The 20,354-nt window shown below is 35.8% G+C and overlaps 1 long non-coding RNA gene and 1 pseudogene across 1 annotated transcript; one reads left to right on the top strand and one right to left on the bottom strand.

Annotated features, from left to right (window-relative positions):
* The first annotated feature begins 2,917 nt into the window (after positions 1-2,917).
* LOC139001858 (guanine nucleotide-binding protein G(I)/G(S)/G(O) subunit gamma-5 pseudogene) lies at positions 2,918-3,259 on the top strand (annotated as a pseudogene).
* Positions 3,260-14,516: 11,257 nt separating this feature from the next.
* LOC139001857 (uncharacterized) lies at positions 14,517-19,759 on the bottom strand. The gene is made up of 3 exons (XR_011470113.1): positions 19,689-19,759; positions 16,923-16,984; positions 14,517-14,561 (listed from the first exon to the last, which is right to left on the bottom strand). It is a non-coding gene; the product is annotated as an uncharacterized lncRNA (long non-coding RNA).
* Positions 19,760-20,354: the final 595 nt, after the last annotated feature.

Genomic DNA, 20,354 nt, shown 5'->3' with positions numbered 1-20,354 from the left:
AGAGCAGCGGCTGTCAGCCCCGACCAAGAGTTTAAGCACAGGTTATATACTTTTCAGCAAACAGGGGAAGTAACCTGGGGTCATTCCATTGGAGATCTGGTGCCATACAACGTACATCTATCAGCTTTCGTTGGGGAGGGAATGTAGTTTGGAATTTTTACTAATGATCTGGCTTTCTAAGTGAGTTAATGCCTGTCTGGTTTCTTATCAGGTTGTTTGTTCTGCAGCCATCTCCCGTAACCTCCCTGGCTGCAGCTGTCTCCCATAAAAGTCGTTTAGTACATCTCCCCCTTCTGACCTTCCTGATTACCCTGGTGCCGTTTGTTCCATTTGCCTTTTCTGACCCTCCTGACCTGATTATATTGGCGCCTCTCAAAATAAATAATATATATGAAACAGACCTTTGAAACTGTAAAACCCTATTGAAAATTATAAGATATTACTTTAGATCTTACATATATTATTGTACACTCTAGGAAATACATATAATTACCAAATAATGTATCACTTATTTTGTTCTACACTGACCTTCTCTTTAAAAACCGATTTGCAAAAAGATAGTAACTAGAATAATAGAATGATTAGAAATCAAAGGGACCTTGAGCTCTTTCCCTTCTTTATCCTAGATGAAGGATCAGAGGTCCCATGAGGGGAAGCTATGTACCTCAGGTCATAGGATCCGTGAGTGGCACAGCCGCTCAATGGCAAGACTAAAACAACTCCTAACCAAATGTTTCATTCCCTTTAATTTGCTTTCCCCCAAATAAATCCTCACCTAACAAAAAACCTGAGACATTAAATTCTTCACAGTCTTTCAGATTTCAGAATTTTGTAGGAAAAGGTGCAGAGTACAAAGATGAGGAGGCTGTATAATGAGCAAACAGTACGTGTCCCACACCCCAGCAGAAACAAGACTAAAGGCACCCTCATCAGTGATGCAACAAAGGCAGTTGTTCCCCCAGCCTTTCAGGGTCACGAACTATTCTCCGAGGCTGCCAGGAGCGCAGGCGAGCTGTGGCACTGAGCACTGTGGCTGGCAGCACTTTCCGCTGGAGTGTAATAGAATACTAGAGCACCATTGTATTTTTAGAGGCAATTAATATTTTATTAGGCACAGACTTTTATTTGCACCATTTGGATTCTTCTTCTCTAATTAAATCTTGTGATTTACACAAACAGAACTGCTGTTCTTTAAACTGTGCAAATTATAAAAATTAACAAATACTTGTTAAAAGGAAGGAAAAGCAGCCTAGGGTCCTATTTTTGTGACAGAAACAACTGGAGGCTACAGAATGAATTGATGGCGTCTCTTATTTGAGTGGGGTAATGTGGCAATTGCATACAAAATACCTTAGTTAAGTATAACTGATAGAAATTCCAGCTGTCTATGAGAGAAAGGTTAATTTTTTTTAAATAGATAAAGCCAAAGTCTTTTATATGTCCATGCAGGATTTTTGTTCCATGACCTTGTGTATAATATTTTGGGATTTATAAATCCAGACTGTAGTTCCGGGCATGCATTACTCTGCTTTGTGGAATAGTTGCTAGGGCCGAATGAAGGTCTTCAGAGGAAAGAGAAAGACTCTAAGATGCCCACTAGCACAATGTGTGTTGTCCTCTTTCTGATCCTAAATTAGCAGTTTCTAGGTAAATTTCAGCTGGGTGAGTATTATACCCACCTCCAGCCCTGACAATGTATGGAGTAAAGGAAGGCATGCATGGGGGAAGGAAAAAGGTGTCTCTTGATCTCTGGAAAGACAGCAGCAGACGGGAATTGGGTTGATGGTTGAAAAGAGGAAGATAGGGCCAGAGCAAGACATAATCTCCATTATAAATTGGCTAGATCCTCTTATAGAGCCTCCTTGAGAAGAGCCTGAAGTCTCCTTAAGGGGCATTATGGCAAAGGTCTCCATCTGGGGAGGAAGAACAACAGGAAGTAGATTGAGTAACGAACGAACAAGGAACTGACAACTCCAGCAAATACCTGTTTTCTTTATGGGTCTTTCCCCCACCCCCTGGCAAATGAATATTCAGTCCAATAAATAGAATGAAAGCCAAAAGGTTCAATATGGAAAAATTCACGTTCAGGACAGCATTTATTCCACACGTAGAAAGTTACTATGCGAGACTGTAATTTCTATTCTTACTTTGCATGGATTCTTCTCTGCATTCAATTTGTAAGTCACATGCTTTTTTTCCTCCTTTGTGTGCCAGCAGATTAAGAGAAGAAAAGGCTCCACATGAAATTTTTATAAAAATAATTGAACATCTACCTAAGCAAATATATTTTCTCCATTTAAGTATATTCAAGATAGCTCTATTATAAGCTATATGGATGAAAATGACTTCAGGATACCTTTCTCACAAGGGACTTGAAATGCTTTTGAAATATAAGAACACACACAAATACACACCATGCATACAACTTTATAAATTTAGGTATAGGAAGTCTCCAAAGCAAAAACATCCCACATGAAAGCTAACATTCAAGTTAGAGATAAATACAAGCAAAAAAATAAATAAATAAGCCTTTTTATTTTCCTATTTTATCACTCCCTAAGGTTCCTATTGCTGTTATGGAATTGCTTTGAAAAAATCTTAATTCTTTTAGAGAGTCTCTATGCTGCAGATGTGAAAACTTTCTTTGTGAGCCTTCATGAAAGAGGATGTATAAGGATGGCAAAGGAAGTTTCACTTACTGCAACCTGTTCTCCAGAATTATATAATAGTGTACCAGGAAGGAATGGAAAACTTTTATTTTCCCCACCCTTCTCCATTTCCTGTTATCCCTCTTCCTTCTCCTTTCCCCCAAATGAGGCAATTTTCAGGATCAAGAACAAAGGCATAGGCCCCGCCTTCTGGCCCCCGCGGACTCGTGACCCGCTACCTACCAATCTGCCCGGCACTCGCATGCACCATGTCTGGTTCCTCCAGAGTCACCGCTATGAAGAAAGTGGTTCAACAGCTCCTGCTGGAGGCCAGGCTCAACCGCGTGAAGGTTTCCCAGGCAGCGGCAGATTTGAAACAGTTCTGTCTGCAGAATGTTCAACATGACCCCCTGTTGACTGGAGTATCTTCAAGTACCAATCCCTTCAGACCCCAGAAAGTTTGTTCCTTTTTGTAGTAAAATGAATTTTGAAGATGTTCTAAACCACTTTTCTTGAACCGGCGAATATTCAAAGAGCTAAATCTGAAACTTGTACAAAAAGCTTACCCTATAACATGTGCCATATTCTACATACTTCTGCTTTTGTCAGTCCTTAACATCTACCTCTCTGAATTTTCATGAATTTCTATTTCACAAGAATGATTATTCTATATACACTGGCAGCAGCATACAAATAAAATACTTAGTATAAAAAAAAGAACAAAGGCATATAGTACCAATATGATCTTGACATTCATTTTTAGAACAGTTGATGTTTAAGGAAAACCCCAAACAACTAGCTACCGATGGGGCTTTGTTTCTATGAGAATATACAATCTGAAATACAGATGAAAACAACCACACTAGCGATCATTTACTCCCTAGGAAATGCCTACACTCATAGTAACAGTTTATATTTAGTGACTTCTCACTATGTGTCAAGCTCAGTACTAAACTATTTACTGCATTATCCCATCTAATTCTCACAACAACCCTACTTTGGGAGGGAGTATTAGGATTCCTTTCTACAGATGAGGAAAGTGAGATTTAGCCAATTTAGCCCCATATTCAAAACCATGCAAAGTCTAAGTAGAAAAGCCAAGAGTATAAGAATCAGAACATAGACTATCTGACTTCGAAGCTGGTGCTGTTTATCATTGTGCTACATTAACAGGTGAATTTCAAAGAGTTTATTTATGTGTAAAGTTATATATCCATAGATACAATACCTTGAATTCTTTAGAAAATTTCTTTCATCGGGAATATAATTGTGAAGGTTAATTCTTTTATTATTTTATCAAATCACATAATTCATTTTTGCCACAAAAAGAAGACCAAGTTGACAAGTAGGTAAATTTGAATCTTCCAAATTACTGATGTTTATAGTTTATTTCGTAAAATCTGTAGTCAATTTTTCAAAAAGTCGTGTTACAATGGCATAATAAAACAATGTTATAATAAATTGCCATTTTCCCCAACCAAAATTTGTAGATGTTTATGAGAGAACCACACCTTATGGTCACCACAGTACAGGCAGCCCATTTGAGAAGTTATGAGTCTCTATTTTTACTTAGTTCATCAGAGATCCTTAATAAATACTTTAATTAAATAAATGATAAAAATATCTTTAAATATGGCACACAAAGAGGACTCAGTAATAAAACAATATATCCAAGTTTAAAATTAATGGCTCTGGTATTTACAGTAATACTTAAATATAACAGAATTTTATCATATTGAATGGCTTCAATATGATAAAATTAACAACTAGAAATACAAAAACAATTACAATAGTACAATTAAATGAAGTTAAAAATAAATGATCTCCTCGTTTCTATTCCAGTCACGATTCACAGAGGAAACCATGTTTTATCAAGACCAGTTTTGTTTCTTCTGGTGGATACCTTCATAATTCCACAGCATATGCTGCTAATCCTGTTTCTTGACTAATAGTGGTAATCCTGCACATTTGCTGCATGCTGACATTCTTTGCTAAAGGACAGTACTGAGCAAGCTGCTTATATTATCTCAGTTAGTGTTCCTTGGAAGTAAATACTGATGATGTTAGTCAAGCGTGATAATCCCATTCTCCTTGCCATTGATTGATTTGTGTGACATAATTCTGGCAATAATCTATTAAAAGAAGTCTGCTGGGGGTCTTTAGGACAACATTTCTTTATTCTTTAAAAGAGACATAGAGCATGGCACAGTCTTCTTTTCAGGGAACATTCTCGTGACACTCAAGTGATGGTTTTGCTACAGCCATCCTGTGACTGTATGAGGGGAGGTGACTCCCTTAGGGTGGCAGGGTCAAGCGATGGAAAAAGCATGAGTCTTTGAAGATGTGAAGTGCTAAAATAATTAACAAATGTATGACAGTTAACAAGGCTGGGTCTGGACATGTCTAAAAACCTAAGTCTACTTTTTACTTATACTCATCAAACCACAGACCACATATTACTCAGATAGTAATATGATATGGTGAAAAGATCCAAACTCTGGTGCTAAAAACCTTGGTTTACTCTACTCAAATATTTAAATTCAGTTATTTCATCAACAATATATGAATATTTAACCATTGCTATATAACATATAGGAATCTATGACGTTGGGACCCCCTCTTAGTTTGGACATATGATTAGGAAGTTAAAAATACTAAACTAGCCTAGTATTACAAACAAGTAAGTCTATGCCAGAAAATCCATAGATTTAGAATCTAGAAGTATCATTAAACCCATTTCTATATGTGTAAAACAGGTTTTATAAGATACATGTACAAGATAAAGGCACTTAGAATTTCATTCAATCATTAATAAATATTTATAGTGTCTTAAGCTCTAGGCAAACAGCAGTGAACAAAACACATTAATAAGCATAAGTGAATTCATTCATTGACCCACAATAAGTTTTAATTTGGTTTATGGATTATAAAAGTACAATAGACCACTTGGTCATGAAGTCATTGCATTGCATTGCAAACTTTGGTATACAAAACTGAAATGCCACAAGAGAACACACATTCTGTGTTATTTTAGGTACATGACCATGGAGATCAGAGATTAGAATTTACATATTTTTAAAAATTGTCTATGCTAGTACCAAAATGTCACAGAATAAAAATGAAATTAATAAAATGCATGATATTAACAATAACAAAACTATCTAACCATGGTAAATGCTTTCCATTCATTATCTCATGGAATACTCGCCACAGCCCTATGAGGTGTGTGCACTTATAGTGATATTTTAGAGGTAAATAAACCAAAGTTGAGGAGGGTTAAATGAGTAGCCTAAATTTTACAACTAGAAAGGAATGAAGTTAATATTTGAATTCAGACCAGAAATATAGGCTATGTGGCTTCCCATATGTTTTTCTAACAAACTAAAAGAAAACATAAACATGGATATAGAAGGGCCTCTGAGATTTGGTGATAATTACCAGAGGTAGTACCCTGGATGTCATGTACATTTTTACCTCGGAGAGACCCCAATCTGTCACCAAAGGAAGAGCAGAGAGCACCATTCTTCAGTTTATAGAAGCATATCTCCTCCGGTTAAAAGCTTTCTAAGGAAGTTAGTTTTGCCGAGAGCAATGTCACCACCTTCCATGGGGAATTTTAGAGTTTGTCATAAAAGCCTTTTAATTAAGCTGCAATATTTATCCAGTACGGTTTGTCTGTTTACACTAAACACGGTTGATGGGGAAGCATGTTTCCTCTTTCTTTTCCCTAGTAGTTTCTCATTGGAAGTGAGGGCACATAGGAAAACAGGACAAAAAAAGTAAATAAAGAGATGGTTGTGAAGGAGCGGGTGCGGGGGGCGGCGAGGAGGCTGGGCCAACTGGGGAGAGACATGTGAGGCATCTTTCATGTTGTCAACAATTAAAAAAACGAGAGAGATGGTAGTTTTCTGCCCACGTAAATTCCCAGCCTAGTGCATACAAATGGAGCTGGCTTAGCTAGCCACATGCACCTGTTTCTTTGCAGCTTTAAGTTCCTGCTCTGCACCCTATGGTGTTCCTGTAGGTGCTCTATCTCATGCATCTGGAGCAGTTATTCCCCTTCCCTTTGACACTGAGGCAAAATTTCTTTGCTGACAGAAATGGCTTCTTAAAGAGTTCAAGACTCTTCTGAAATGAGTTTAAACACTGACTGTAAACTATACAATCTACACAGAGAAGCTGCACTTATTTATACAAGAAGAATATTATAAATGATATTATTTTGGTGTGTCCCAAGAGCTCAGCATTTTTTAACTATTTTACTGGGAATTCTTGACTTAAGTTTACTGGACAGAGAGGTGTTCAAAGTACAGTATCAAGGACAAACAGCAAACCTTCAGTGAGAAAGCTTTCTCTACTACCACCATTCCTAGGCTATTCCCTCACTCGGGGATTCTACAAAGTCTGCAAGTCTGAGAAGTATATTTTAGATAAAGAAACATAATTTGAGGTTCTGAATCCTAACGTTATTTCTGTCATTTGCTAGCAACATCACTTTAAGTAAATCATGATACCATTTTCTCTTCTGTAGATGTGGTCAAATAATACCTCTCAGGTAACCATTTGGGGCCATAGAACATATCAAATGACAAAAATATGTGAAAATCTGTCTAAGCTGTGATGATACATATGAAATGTGCATTGCTATTTGCCACCCAAATATGTATAAAAATTGTGATGGCATATTAGGAATTCCTGGATTTGTAAGGAAGGGAAAATTGCTACGCATAGCTAATTTAGGTTCAAGTTTTAGATTCTTATAAATCTTATGTGCTGGGATGAGCAAAATAATTACCTGGGATAAGCTTATTGTGCTAAAGCTAAGGGGTAAGCCCTAAAAGTCAGCATTGGTAAAACTAGGGCATTAAAAATGTCAAAAGAAAGCGCACTTAACAGCCATGCTGATGTGTGCTGCTCCCCAAGCATTTTATTTGAGTCAAAAAATTTTAATAACGAGAGAAAAGTACTAGTCAGTTGGGATGATTTGCTGATTACTATTTCTATAAAATTAGCAGAATATTCTAGAGATTTTTGTACTTGGTGAAGTTAAGAACATGTGAGAAAACAGACTTTAAAATACTAACAGCTAATACCTAACTCCCAAACATGTAAGAGTCTGACAGTATGCCTTACAGACTTCCTAGTAACATCTTATCTGTGATTCTAATTGCTAAAGTATCTTTGATTTAATAGAATTCAATAGTATTATATAAAATAGATTTGAAACTTAGTACCAGTCCTGTTGTATGTTTTGTCCCGCAATCTAATCCAAATATTTAATAGTCTAAATTGGAGAAGGTTTAATACAGTAATTTAACTGAATGCCTAAGAACACTTGCTTGATTTCAGGCATTTCAGGAGAGATATTCTTTACTAAAAATAATATATAGTTTATTCTATTTCCATTAGTTAAAGCCAAACCACTTGATTCTCTGCACAATGACTTAATGTCTAACTCCTACTTTTCAAAAATCCAATTATCTACAGATAAGAGAGATCCCAAATATTTGTTAGTAAAATAAGAAAAAAAAATATTTTCTTTCTTTAATTTGTGTCTCCAAAATGTACAAGGAGGTAGGTCAAATCAAATGTAACTGTCTGGGCCTCATTCTCTAATGGAGAGACTTTTACACCTTAGACCTAATGTGCATACATAGGCCTCTTGGAAATAGCATGGTTTGTGAGCTAATGATGTGCATCGCTAAATATTTTTACATTAGCGTGACATTTATAAATTATATTTTAATATTACAATTATTTTTGATGATTGCCCCTAAAGCCCTTTTATTTTTAGAAAAGATGAAGCCTGCCTGGCCCACAGACACTCAAAACCCAAGAAGCTCCAAATTGGAGTCATTATCTCTCCACCCCCGCCCTAAAGCTGCTGCTCCTCTGTGTTCCCTTGCTCCCGTAATGGGGCCACTCTCCTCCCAGTCACACAGGCAAGCACCTTTATCATCTTTGACTCTGACCTCTCCTGACCCTTTAAATCTAATCAGCCAAGTCCTCTCAAATGTATCTTTGAAATGTCTTTGGAAATTGTCTCTTATACTTCCTCCTCACCATTCATGTTGTGGTTCAGGCCCTAAGTTACGCCAAAGGCCTACCATTAAGCTCCCAGGAACCAGTGCATTTTCCAAAATACCCTCCTTATATGACTGGTATAATTCTTTTAAAACACAGACATGAATATGTTACCATACTGGAAACATTTTGGCAGTAACACTTTACAGACAATGAAATTTGAATTCCTTAGCAAAGAATCAATCCCTTCACTTTTTTGTAGCATCTCTCCTCCCCTCCCCTCCCAATACCTCATGTTCTAACCCAACTACATCATTGGCTTATCTCCAAATATTGTACATTTTTCTCAGACAGTTTTCTTTGACTGGGTAATTGTTGCTACCATCTACATATTGGGGGGGAGACCTAATCACTTTTCACATCATAATTCATTTCCTGTGCATCCTTGGGAAGAATTAATCATCTTTGCCACCCAGGTGCTTAACGGTTTGATTATTCTTCTATTATAATACCTACCACAATCTTATAAGAATTAAAATTTGTCAGATATGTATTAGGCAATCCCAGTCAGCAGAGACTCTTTAAATGCAGGAACCTTGTCTTTTAAAAGGTTATATGCTTCATGTTGTCTTTTCTATAAGGCCTAGACACGTGCTTAACCTTTTTAAAACTGTTTTACAAATGACTATTGATGCTGTTCATATTCTATCATAAAAATAGCATTTTTCTTAGAAGCTTATCTAGGTTATGTTTGAGAGAGATCAATATAAATCAAGCGTTAGAAGAAAATACCCAAACCTCTGGACATGACATACAATATTTTTCATCCTACCTCTGCATTATGATAATTGATGCACTTTTAAAAGGCCAAAGGAGTATATATATGTTGCAAAAATGTTATGTTTCCTCAAAAACCTAATGAGAAAAGATAGAGACAGATGGAGTTCAATTGGCTAATTTTCTGCCCAGCTGCTTATCGATGAAAAATAAAGATGCCCTGACCCTTTGCTTCTGTATGCTAAAGTGTTCAAACATTGTCTTCCTTAGTTAACCCTTATGCCAAGGTTGAGTAGCCAGTATCTAGATTAGCAGACACTATTCACCTGGCTGCTCCTTTTGTTCTGTTTTTCATGTGAAAGAGGGGAGTTCTAAAGATAGAACAATCCCTTGAAATTGGCTTGCATTCCTGAATACACAATTAGATCACTGTAAAGTGGCAAATCATATCACATTTATTTGAAATAGTTCAAAAATAATGCATATACTTTTTAAATTGCTTGTACTTTTCCCCCCTTACAGACTTTCCCAATCTTTGAGACTGTTAGCTGCAAAAAAGTGCCAATTTGCCCTTTAAAAAGTAAGTAGCCATAAGATTTTTGTCATATTTAAAGTGAAATGAAAAATTTCCATAATTTCCATTTCCAAGGGTAATTCAGGCCCCAAGCAACTTAACTTCAATTCTTTTTTTTTTTTTTAATATATTTTATTGATTTTTTACAGAGAGGAAGGGAGAGGAATAGAGAGTTAGAAACATCGATGAGAGAGAAACATCGACCAGCTGCCTCCTGCACATCTCCCACCGGGGATGTGCCCACAACCAATGTACGTGCCCTTGACCGGAATCGAACCCGGGACCTTTCAGTCCGCAGGCCGACGCTCTATCCACTGAGCAAAACCGGTTTCGGCAACTTCAATTCTTTATATGTTTTACTAGTGTGTGTATGTGTGTGCATGTACGCATTTTGTGAAACTCCTTCGTGATATTTTAAATGGTAATAATTGTGTGCGTGTGTGTGTGTACGCGCATGTGTGTGTGTGTAGGAAATATTCTTTCTCTCTAACTTGCTCTCAAAACCATCTTAAAAGTCCAATCTTCCCAGACTTTCTTTAATGGGCTATTCTTATGGGGTGTTATGTTGATTCCCTGAAACCATTACCAAAGCTTTTCTTACCCCATGACTCTACATCTACCTATTTGCTTCCCCATTTATCTGTAGTTGGATTAGGAAATATCAAATCTACAGAATAGTTTGTCCACATGGTGATTTTTAACTGAGTTACTAATATACATGATTAAAATATTTTGCAGACAACATCCCAGCTTCTGTGAAATTCTGAATATCTAATGACATATATTCTAGCAAGTAAGAGTCACATGGAGGCTACAGGTTTGTTTCATTCAGGGTTAATTCAGGAGAGAGAAACCACGCTAGTTATTTGCACAGGAAATTTTACATATAAAAATTATTAGTAACAAGGGATGAACTACTAAGGGGTAAAGAGAGTCCCACAGGATACACAAGTAATATCTATGAAGCAGCCACCATGCTATGGCTGAGACAGAATGCCAGGGATGAAACCAGTTTGAAAGAGAGCACCTTCACTCTTCCCCTAGATTTCTTATTGAGGAAGGTGTGGCCATGACATATTGTATGGGAGAGAAGTTCAAGGAAGCACTAAAAACAGGGCTGGAAACAAAATCATCTGCTGGGTTTCCAGCAAGACTCATGAGGAAGCCACCCTCTGGGGTGCCACGATAAAGCTGTGCTGGAGGATACCTTCCATTGAGTGTCCTGCACACTGCTGCCTGGCACAGATGGCAGAGCAACAAGGAGATGTGAATGAGAACCACTCCAGTAAGCTAAGGCAGCTGAAAGAAGGGTAGATTTGGAGCTGAGACAATACATTGATAACTAGTACAGAACCTGTATGCTCAGTGATCATAATTCCCTTTCTGACTCCTATAGGCATTGGGGTTTATGGTCAATGACCCAAGATATCAATCCAAGGTATCAACTCACACAGGATGAGTTTCATATCACAAAGAAAGTTGTTTAGAGATAGAGAACTCTGTGTTTCAAACATCAAACATGAAATTACCAGCATTGTTGACATATAGAGTTGTATCTAGGATAAGACAAAAATAGAATGGAGAATATGAGTCTGTGATATATTTATCTAAAGTATATTGTTGAATGTTGAGATATCCAATGTGATAAGAATTATGTTGAAAGGAAATGTGTCTTTATGATCTGTCCATAGTTCTATGTCAGCTACAAAGACATTATTACCACTCTTTTTTTAATATACTGGGATACTTTTCTAAGAAATTTTTAAAAGCTGGATTTATGGGGCTGTTTAAAAATTTGTTTCTAATACCTTACTCAGAAATGATAGTTTCACCTTCATTTCAATTTGCTGCTATACCATCTACTCACAAATCTTATGAAACATTCCCTGACACTGGGCTCAAATGAAGGTAAGTGGTTTTTATATTGCTTTCTCTTTCTTTGAATTCTTTGGATGAAAGAAGATAGCAATTAGAATTTATATTTAAAAAGAATAACTGAATTTTCGGAGCTTCTTTTCACCTTCAAGAAAATGAAACGTGAAGTCTTTGAAAATATTCTTGAGGAGAAGGCTGGGAACTTTTGCCTCTGGCTCCTAACCACTGTTTATAGGTGAACCTAGGCTAGCAGTAAGCCTGTTTTTTCTCTGTGTTCTGAAAAGTTTTTAACTGCATTGATTTTCAACAGATATTAACTTTCACCTCTGCCTCTAGTGCATCTTACAGGAACTGATAACCACTTGGCAAGACATCTGTCATTTATATATAAGAGATAGTCAAAGTAATACCAAGGTATTATTCTTCTAGAAAGTACAATAGAATCCCCCAGGACTATAACTAAGATGCTTACCTCACAGCCAAGGTCAGTACTGACTGTGCACTGCTCTTGACAATTCAACATGTGAATATGTTTTAACCAACTAGAGATGCCAGGCACACGGGTTTCTGCCCAAGAATTAAATGAAATAATTTATTTATTTCTCTTATGTTCCCTATTGTGTTGATGAATACTAGAACAATTCCTCTTGAAGATAATATTTGATATATTTTTATTCTTTTATTTCACACACACACATGAACACACACACATACACAAACAAATGCACACACTAATATAAGGAAAGACTGTTCCCAGGTATCACTGAACAAACTTTAAAATATGAAATATTGAAACATTGAGAACTTTAGAAGAATCTCTGTTTTTTCTCATTGTCACTCACTTTAAGTGTGCTCTTAAAATATATAATTTCAGTGACTATTTATGGAAGAGAGCTGCTATAATGAGAGCATTATACTTTGTAAAAGAAAAACAATTCATTTAGTCCTAAGAAATATACTCTGCTATATTTTCAAAATGTTATTGGGAACTTAGTATTTTTAAGAACAGAAACAGGAGCATAAAAAAATATAACTAAACTTCAAAAGCCCTGTGACAGCATGACTGGGGTTATATAACCTTCTTTGATCTCCTATAAATAAAAAATCATTTCTGCAAGCCTTAGAGGAGAGAGCTTCAGGGTTTAAAATTTAAGAGTGCTCATTTTAATGAAAAATCTGAGAAAACCAAAGGAGTGTTGGGGATTGATGAGAGAATTGGCTTTATTCTGCACTGGGCTACTGGGGTTGTGGATTCTTGCCAATGGGTAAAGCACCTCTCAGGTATTTATTTAGTTAAAACATTCTAACTATTATTTCACTCATTTATGAAGTATGTTGGAAGGTCTCTGGGGCTGCATAAGACATTTTTAAAACTATTGTCGGGGTAATAGTGCCAATTGAAATTCAGTGTTTGAAGGAAGCTGCAAAGCAATATCCTTGAACTTATTTAATGGGTTTCTTTGAGGACTTGTAAAGCTCCCTTTGTATAAATGGACTGCTCACATTAACCTATGAAGAGGAATGTTTGGCTTGCATCTCTATAAAAAGTCATATGGATGGCAAATTTGGATGCTGTTATAAATTGGGGTCATGTACTCAGATAGATAATGAAATGAATATTATCATTTTGCACTTACTTGAGGTTGCAGGAATTATTGAAAATAGAGAGAGGAGAGAGAAAGAAGTCAATGATGGTATAGACTACAGTCTTCAGTACGCAGGCTTCTTACTATTTACTTATGATTTATTTTACTTTTTTTCCCTCTCAATTATTTTACATCCAATTATCTCTACATAAAATCCAATAGACATTAAGAGATGAGTTCAAAGGGTTGAGATTTAGCTATAGAATAGTCACTTGATTATATAATCCAGCTATGTAACAACCAAATTTAAACAGACATTTAGAAAATATTCTAAAACAAAAAAGATATTTTCTGATTCTAACATTTATAGTTGTCTAGTTAATATTCAAGTTATTTTTCAACTGTAACTGTTAATGAGTTTTGTTTATAATGTTTAAAAAGGCTATAACAAGTAGTAGTAAAAAATGGAAGTTATTATACATTGTTTAACATAGTAAATGAGTTAATACTGTATGCCAACCAAAAATTTAATTGAAATATATATATTTAATTTAGTGTTTATTATAAAGCATGGTTGTTCAAAAACCCTGACTCTTTTTTTTCCCCAAAGTCTCTTGTATTTATAATTCTTAGTCAATAATTTTAAAGGAGACTCCCAGGAACCGGTCACACTAAATGAAAATGGACAGCAGGTGGCTTTAAAGACAAATGTGATCTTGGCAATGAAAAACAAATATTTAACAATTTTCTTTTTGAGAACTTAGATTGCTGTCTAGGGAGTTTTTGCATTTGCATATCAGTTAGGTATGGACTGAGCCATCAGATTTTGGTATGTTAATGAATAAGATTTGCTAGTATATTTGTATAGTCTTAGTTTCCTACATATTTTACTAAACCTGTTGGAAGAGGGTCCACCCTGATGGAATTGAAATATCACTTACAGTTAGCTAAATCCAGAATAGTTTTTTTTAATAGCCTGGAATATGGTGTCTAAACTCTGATGAGTGCTCAGAAATGGAACAAAACCTGACTCACCAAAACATTGCTTCCCATTCTTAATGATCTTCATAGGTATATCTAGGATTTTTAAGAAAAAAAAAGGTACCTTCAGATATGAATTATTTTTTAAACTTTTGCTTAGTTTTTTCCTGTGCCAAAATGACTAATCAGTAAACATTCTAAGCATTCTGCATTATTTAATACTTTTTGTAACTGAGCTAAATATCGAGAGCTATGTAACAAATTTGAAACACTATGCTGATATTTCTGTTGGTCTCTCAACAATAGTCCCCCTCCTCCCCCCCCCCCCCCCCGCCCCACCTCCAATGTCCAACCTCCCCTCCCAGCCCCAAGCATCTCATAGGCTGGAAACCAATGTTTCTCAGGCTTCCCTGCCATCAAGGTTCTATTTCAGGGTTAACAATGACAGACTCTGAGTGATATTTGGAAAGAAGAAGAGCATGAAAAGCCATTTTTGTTCTGTCAATAGCTGGCTAACAGAAAGGCGGTGGCAGATGACTTCCTGCAGTTGTACAAGAAAATTTATCTTCCATTTTAGTGAATTCTCTTCTTCAGTTTCTGCAGGTTGCTGAGATTATTGGTGAGAGTTCTTTGTGATTATCATATTGTCTAAAATTCTGAACTTTAGAAATGTTTTCCAAAGCCTGTTTTTCCAACCATACCAACAGTTTTTTTAGCTTCTATTCCCCTTAGAAAAACCTAGGAATGTTTCTGTTTTTCTGACAAAACCCTGACTTTAACCAATTGCGACTATGTGAAAACAACCCTTCAATTATTAGACACTTCTAGACTGATATGGCTACTGAGCTATTTTCTTCACCCCATCTCTCTATTTACCTGTACTCTTCTAGAAATTCTATCCAAATTCTGAAGAGCATTGATCATGTAATTTTCTTCTCAAATAATGTCAAATACCACTGCCCATCCAGTCAACTTACTGCCTCTCATTTACAGAATAAAATTGAATCCCCTTAGTTAACTTTCTCCTTAGGAACCAGCTGATTCAATATTATTTCTCACTTCTCTCTTTTATATATTTTATGCACTAGCCAATTGGAACATTAAGTGTCTAAAATCAACTACAAGTATTTTTTAAATTATTTCAATGATATTGTTCTGACCATTTTTTCAACTGAAACTTTTGTCTCCACTTGCCAAAACTCATCCTGATGACATATCTAAAAGGATCCTTGTAGTATCATTTCCCAGAGTAGATATTACATCTTTCTCATACCCTGTTCCTAGGAGTGACTAGGACTATCCCCATAAATTCCTGTTTAGATTTTTTTTAGAATATATAACATCACTCAGTAATACCTTTTTTGTTGTGGTTGTTAATTCTCACCAGAGGATATTTATTTCCATTGATTTTTGGAGAGAGTGGAAGGGAGGAGGAGAGACACAGAGAGAGAAACATCAATGTGAGAGAGACACATTGATTGGTTGCCTTTACATATCCCCCACTATGACTGGGTATTGAGCTTGCAACCCAGGTATGTGCCCTTGACCAGAATGGAACCCTTGATCCTTCAATCTCCAAACTGATGCTCTAACCATGAGCAACTGGCTAGAGCAATACCTCTTTTTTTTTTTTTTTTTTTACTCCTATTTCCTTATTCCAATCAGAATGCCTCACAGAAACATCCATAATGTTTGACCACATATTTGGGCACTGTGGCCCAGTCAAGCTGACACATAAAATAAAACATCACAGAGGCTAACAACATTTGCGTAGTGACTCTTTTGTAAATTATAGTAAAATGAAAACATGAATTTACTATATAATTATTTTTTCATATGTGGTAAGAAAACACAATTAGCCATATGGTAGACATGGTTAACTACACTTTATACTAATTTCTGTGTTCTGTTTGGCTCACCTAATTAACTCTACATTGTACTCCAGACATGACTTTCCTACAGGAAGCCCTTAGGGAATCTTTTGAATAAACTCTAAGTGCTCAAGAGAGGCAGATGAGCAACAAATAACTGACTATCAAAGAAATCAAAGTATTAGTTCCTCCACCCAGGAAGAGGAATTTATAATAGTAAGACTAGTGATTGTTTAACAGTTATATATTGATTTGCATACATTTATTATGTAGTCTGCACTCCTCTTAAGTGCTCTAAATCATTAAAAATTGTAATTATCAAATAGAAATGTATTAATCATCATGAACAAAACAAAGTATTTTATCAGCCAGTTTATTAGAAAGTACATTGGATGGATTAATCAGTGACTCCTTACTAAGCTAGTTTTCTAGAAATTTTGTTTTGTTTTGAATTATTTTAAAATTTTGTTTTAAAACCTTTTAATTAGAAACATTTCCAACCAAATAAAAGCAAAGAATAATCCTGCATACCCATCACCCAGCTTCAACAGTTATGAAGTTATGATAAATCTTGTTCCATATATACCTTTTATTCTTCTCCCAACAACCAAGACATCAAGTCATCCGTAAATATGACTGCATGCAACTCTAAATAAGAACAAAGAAAAAAATTATAATACAGTTACCACAATAAAAGTTAACATTAATTCTATAATTTCAAATAACCAGTTCAAGTTTCTTTTTCACTTTGCTTGTCTACTTGTCTGTTTGTCTAAATAAAGATCTAACTCCACACTTTATATTTGATTAAAATCCCTTTCTACTAAAAAGTTTCTAGCTCTGCTTTATGAACTCTGTCTGGCAGCTATATTTCAACATGTCTCTTAATTTTCAGTTTTCCATCTTTACAGAGAAAGAAAATAGCAGATACTAACACTGCTGTGTATAATATTTGAGCCACCTGATATATTTTACTTAATTTAATCTAAAAAAAAAGTTTGGAGAAGAAACTAGGTTTTATCTTTTCTTTTTACAAAAAGAAAACTAGGACACAGAGAGTTTACACAATCTGAATGTTCCCACATTGAGAAAATTGAACTCAATCTATGTAACTCAAGGCCTTGCCTTTCATTTCGCAGAATAACAATGGATTGGGATCCTGCTGATAGGCCTGAGTATATACTGAATAGGGTCACATTAGGGAACAAGTGCTCAGCCAGTGCAACCTCTGTTCCTGGTTGTTAGGGATGCGCTGTCACCAATGCCTAGTCTGGTTAGCATTCCTCTCTTCCAGGTTTAACATAAATGCCCCTTCCTCAGAGAAGCCTCCCATTACCCCAACTCCCAGCCCCATCTCCACCAGGATATGGTTAATCTCTGTATTACAGTCTCTTTATCTTTCCCAAATAGCACTTTCTCCAATTAAACAACTCCTTTAATAATTATTGTTTAATGCTTATATCAACCACCAACGACTAAAAGAACATGTCAGAAGAGAGTATATCTACCTTAGCTGGGTGCTATATAAGTAATTGTTGAATAAATATACATAGAGATATATGATCACATATACCTTTGTTAAAGTATGCATATTTTTTTAGTTATAGAGAACTAGACCAAAAACATTTGGGCATCATTGCCCTATAATATTAGTTTAACTATACATTCATTCTATGAAAGAGATGAAAGAATATAAATACTAAAGGGTAATATTCCTTAATCAATCAAATAACTTGGTTTAGGGGTGTTTTAAGAGTAACAAATTTTTTCATGCTGTTGACGGCATTAATGGTTTATGAGTTAATTAAAGTCTATTTTTTCCTCTCATGGTTTTATTTCAAAGAGCTACAGAGAGATGCATAATTGGATTCAAAGTTAGCTGTTTTATTGCAATCTGCAAAGGAACAAGCACACTGGATACCTCCCAGTTATGGCTAATGAGGAAAAAAATGAGCAAAAATTAAAACTTCATTATTATCTAGCTTAGAAAGATACCACTTATTCACCTCCAAACATATTTAAGGATTTAGTAGTTATACAACACATGGGCAAGGCACATACCATGAGACTTTTTCAAAATATTCAAACACCCATATTTAAATTTTTGAGAGTATGCCATTGTCTTCAATACTGTTTTCTATTTTATTTATATTAATAAATGAACTTTCATTCTATAGGATAATTTCACATACTTGAAAGAAACCTGTCACAGGTTTTTACTTGAAAGAAACATTAACTAGTAAAAACCTGTCACAATTGAATAGTAGCCTAATATGCAGGGAATCAGGTTAAAATAACCTACAATGTGACTTCAGGCAAATTTTTGAGTTGTACTGGTACATTAGATATTTTTTATTTGTTTTTTATTGAGAAGTGTAGGCTACTTAGGGATTGATACTAAGTTTGATGGAGTTCTAGATCAAAAATTGAAAAATGATGAACTTGGGGCCAACTCCAGCCTAAAAATGAGTTTTGTTTTACCTGCACAGTATTTTAAATTTCTTTTTAAAACCTATTAATTTCTTCTTTGTTTTTTAGATGAGGTTTGTGTATAAAAATTTGTATTTAAGACTTCTGTAAAAAACTCAGAGACATGGCAAAACTGAGCCAGCAGTTCTATGGGGATCATTAACTGAAACCGAGGACCTGAATAACTCCCTTTTGGGTGAGTAATTTGCCATTGTCTCCACTAATCTCTATTTTCCTCCTTATACCAAACCCAAGTGACACAATCAAACTGCTTTTTCCTTTGGCTTTATTGAAAGAAGGAGAGAGAGAGAGAGAGAGAGAGAGAGAGAGAGAGAGAGAGAGAGAGAAAGAGAGGGAGGGAGGGAGGGAGGAAAGAAGGAAGGAAGGAAGGAAGGAAGGAAGGAAGGAAGGAAGGAAGGAAGGAAGGAAGGAAGGAAGGTAGAAAAGAAATCCAGACTACTACATCATTTACACGGGTTACTTTTCAGTTTTCTACTCCTTTAATGAGCAAACTAAAGAATGTAGTACCATTAAACCCTGCTACAAGCTCATGATTCCAAAGGTAAAAGTGTTTTCCTCAGAGTAGGTTGATAATATATATCCCATTTGAATACAGTGAGTTTAATTCGTTCGGAGACCGAGCTCGTTAAGGAGCTCGTTAACTCAAATTACTCTATCAACTCAATGCAAAAAATCGGCCAAGAGACAGCTGGTATCTCAAAACACTCATTAGTCGGGACACTCGTAAGTCAAGGCCCCACTGTATCACCATTTTGTGTGTACCTCCAACACCTTGAAACATGGTGTTCCTATTCTTACGTTCCGTTCCTGGCTGTCACTGATAATCTGCTTATCCTGGAAGCAGTGTCCCTTTGAATCTTACTTTTGAGGGCAACATCTCCTGCTCTCTTCATCCAAATCCTTCCGCACCAAATCCCAGAACAGAGTTCCCTGTCAGATTATTTGAAAAAATGTATTTGCACGTTAGTAATAACCTTCACCATAAACGTTCACATTATAATTTGACAAACCCAACAGTAAACCAACTTCAATTTCAAAGCCTACAGAAAAATGCTGCCTTCTAAACATGAGAGAGTGACTCTAAAGCTAAACATTTTCCAGCCTTTACTGAGTTACAGAGGTTTCCCAGGTGCCTCAGAACAGACAACGGAGTGGTGAGGCCCTGAGGTGGGGGGGAGAGGGGCAGAAAAGGTTAATGGGAGAAAAAGGAGGACCTATGTAATAGTTTCAACAATAAATATTAAAAAATAAAGAATTAAATTGTGAACAGGTTTAAAAAAAGATGTAATGGAAAAGTCAGGCACAATAGTTTGCACGAAACATCCATATAATTAAGGTTTGTTTGAAGGGATAGAATACTCTGGAGAAAGGAGTCAGTTCTTGTTTTATAGAACAACTAATTGGTAGAACTGAACAAGACACATTAGTTGTTTCTGGGCTAAGCCTCTCACTGTAAAGATGAGGTAACTGAGAATCAGGGAGGTGAAGTACTTTGCTGACAATCACTTATTCTTGCAGAAACCAACGA

The sequence above is a fragment of the Myotis yumanensis genome, unplaced genomic scaffold, assembly GCF_028538775.1.
Source record: "Myotis yumanensis isolate MYYU_CA2020_CCGP unplaced genomic scaffold, mMyoYum1.0.hap1 SCAF_2, whole genome shotgun sequence".
Lineage (NCBI taxonomy): Eukaryota > Metazoa > Chordata > Mammalia > Chiroptera > Vespertilionidae > Myotis > Myotis yumanensis.
The sequence above is the reverse complement of the archived record's forward strand: the minus strand, read 5'-3'. Positions and strand labels throughout refer to the sequence as shown.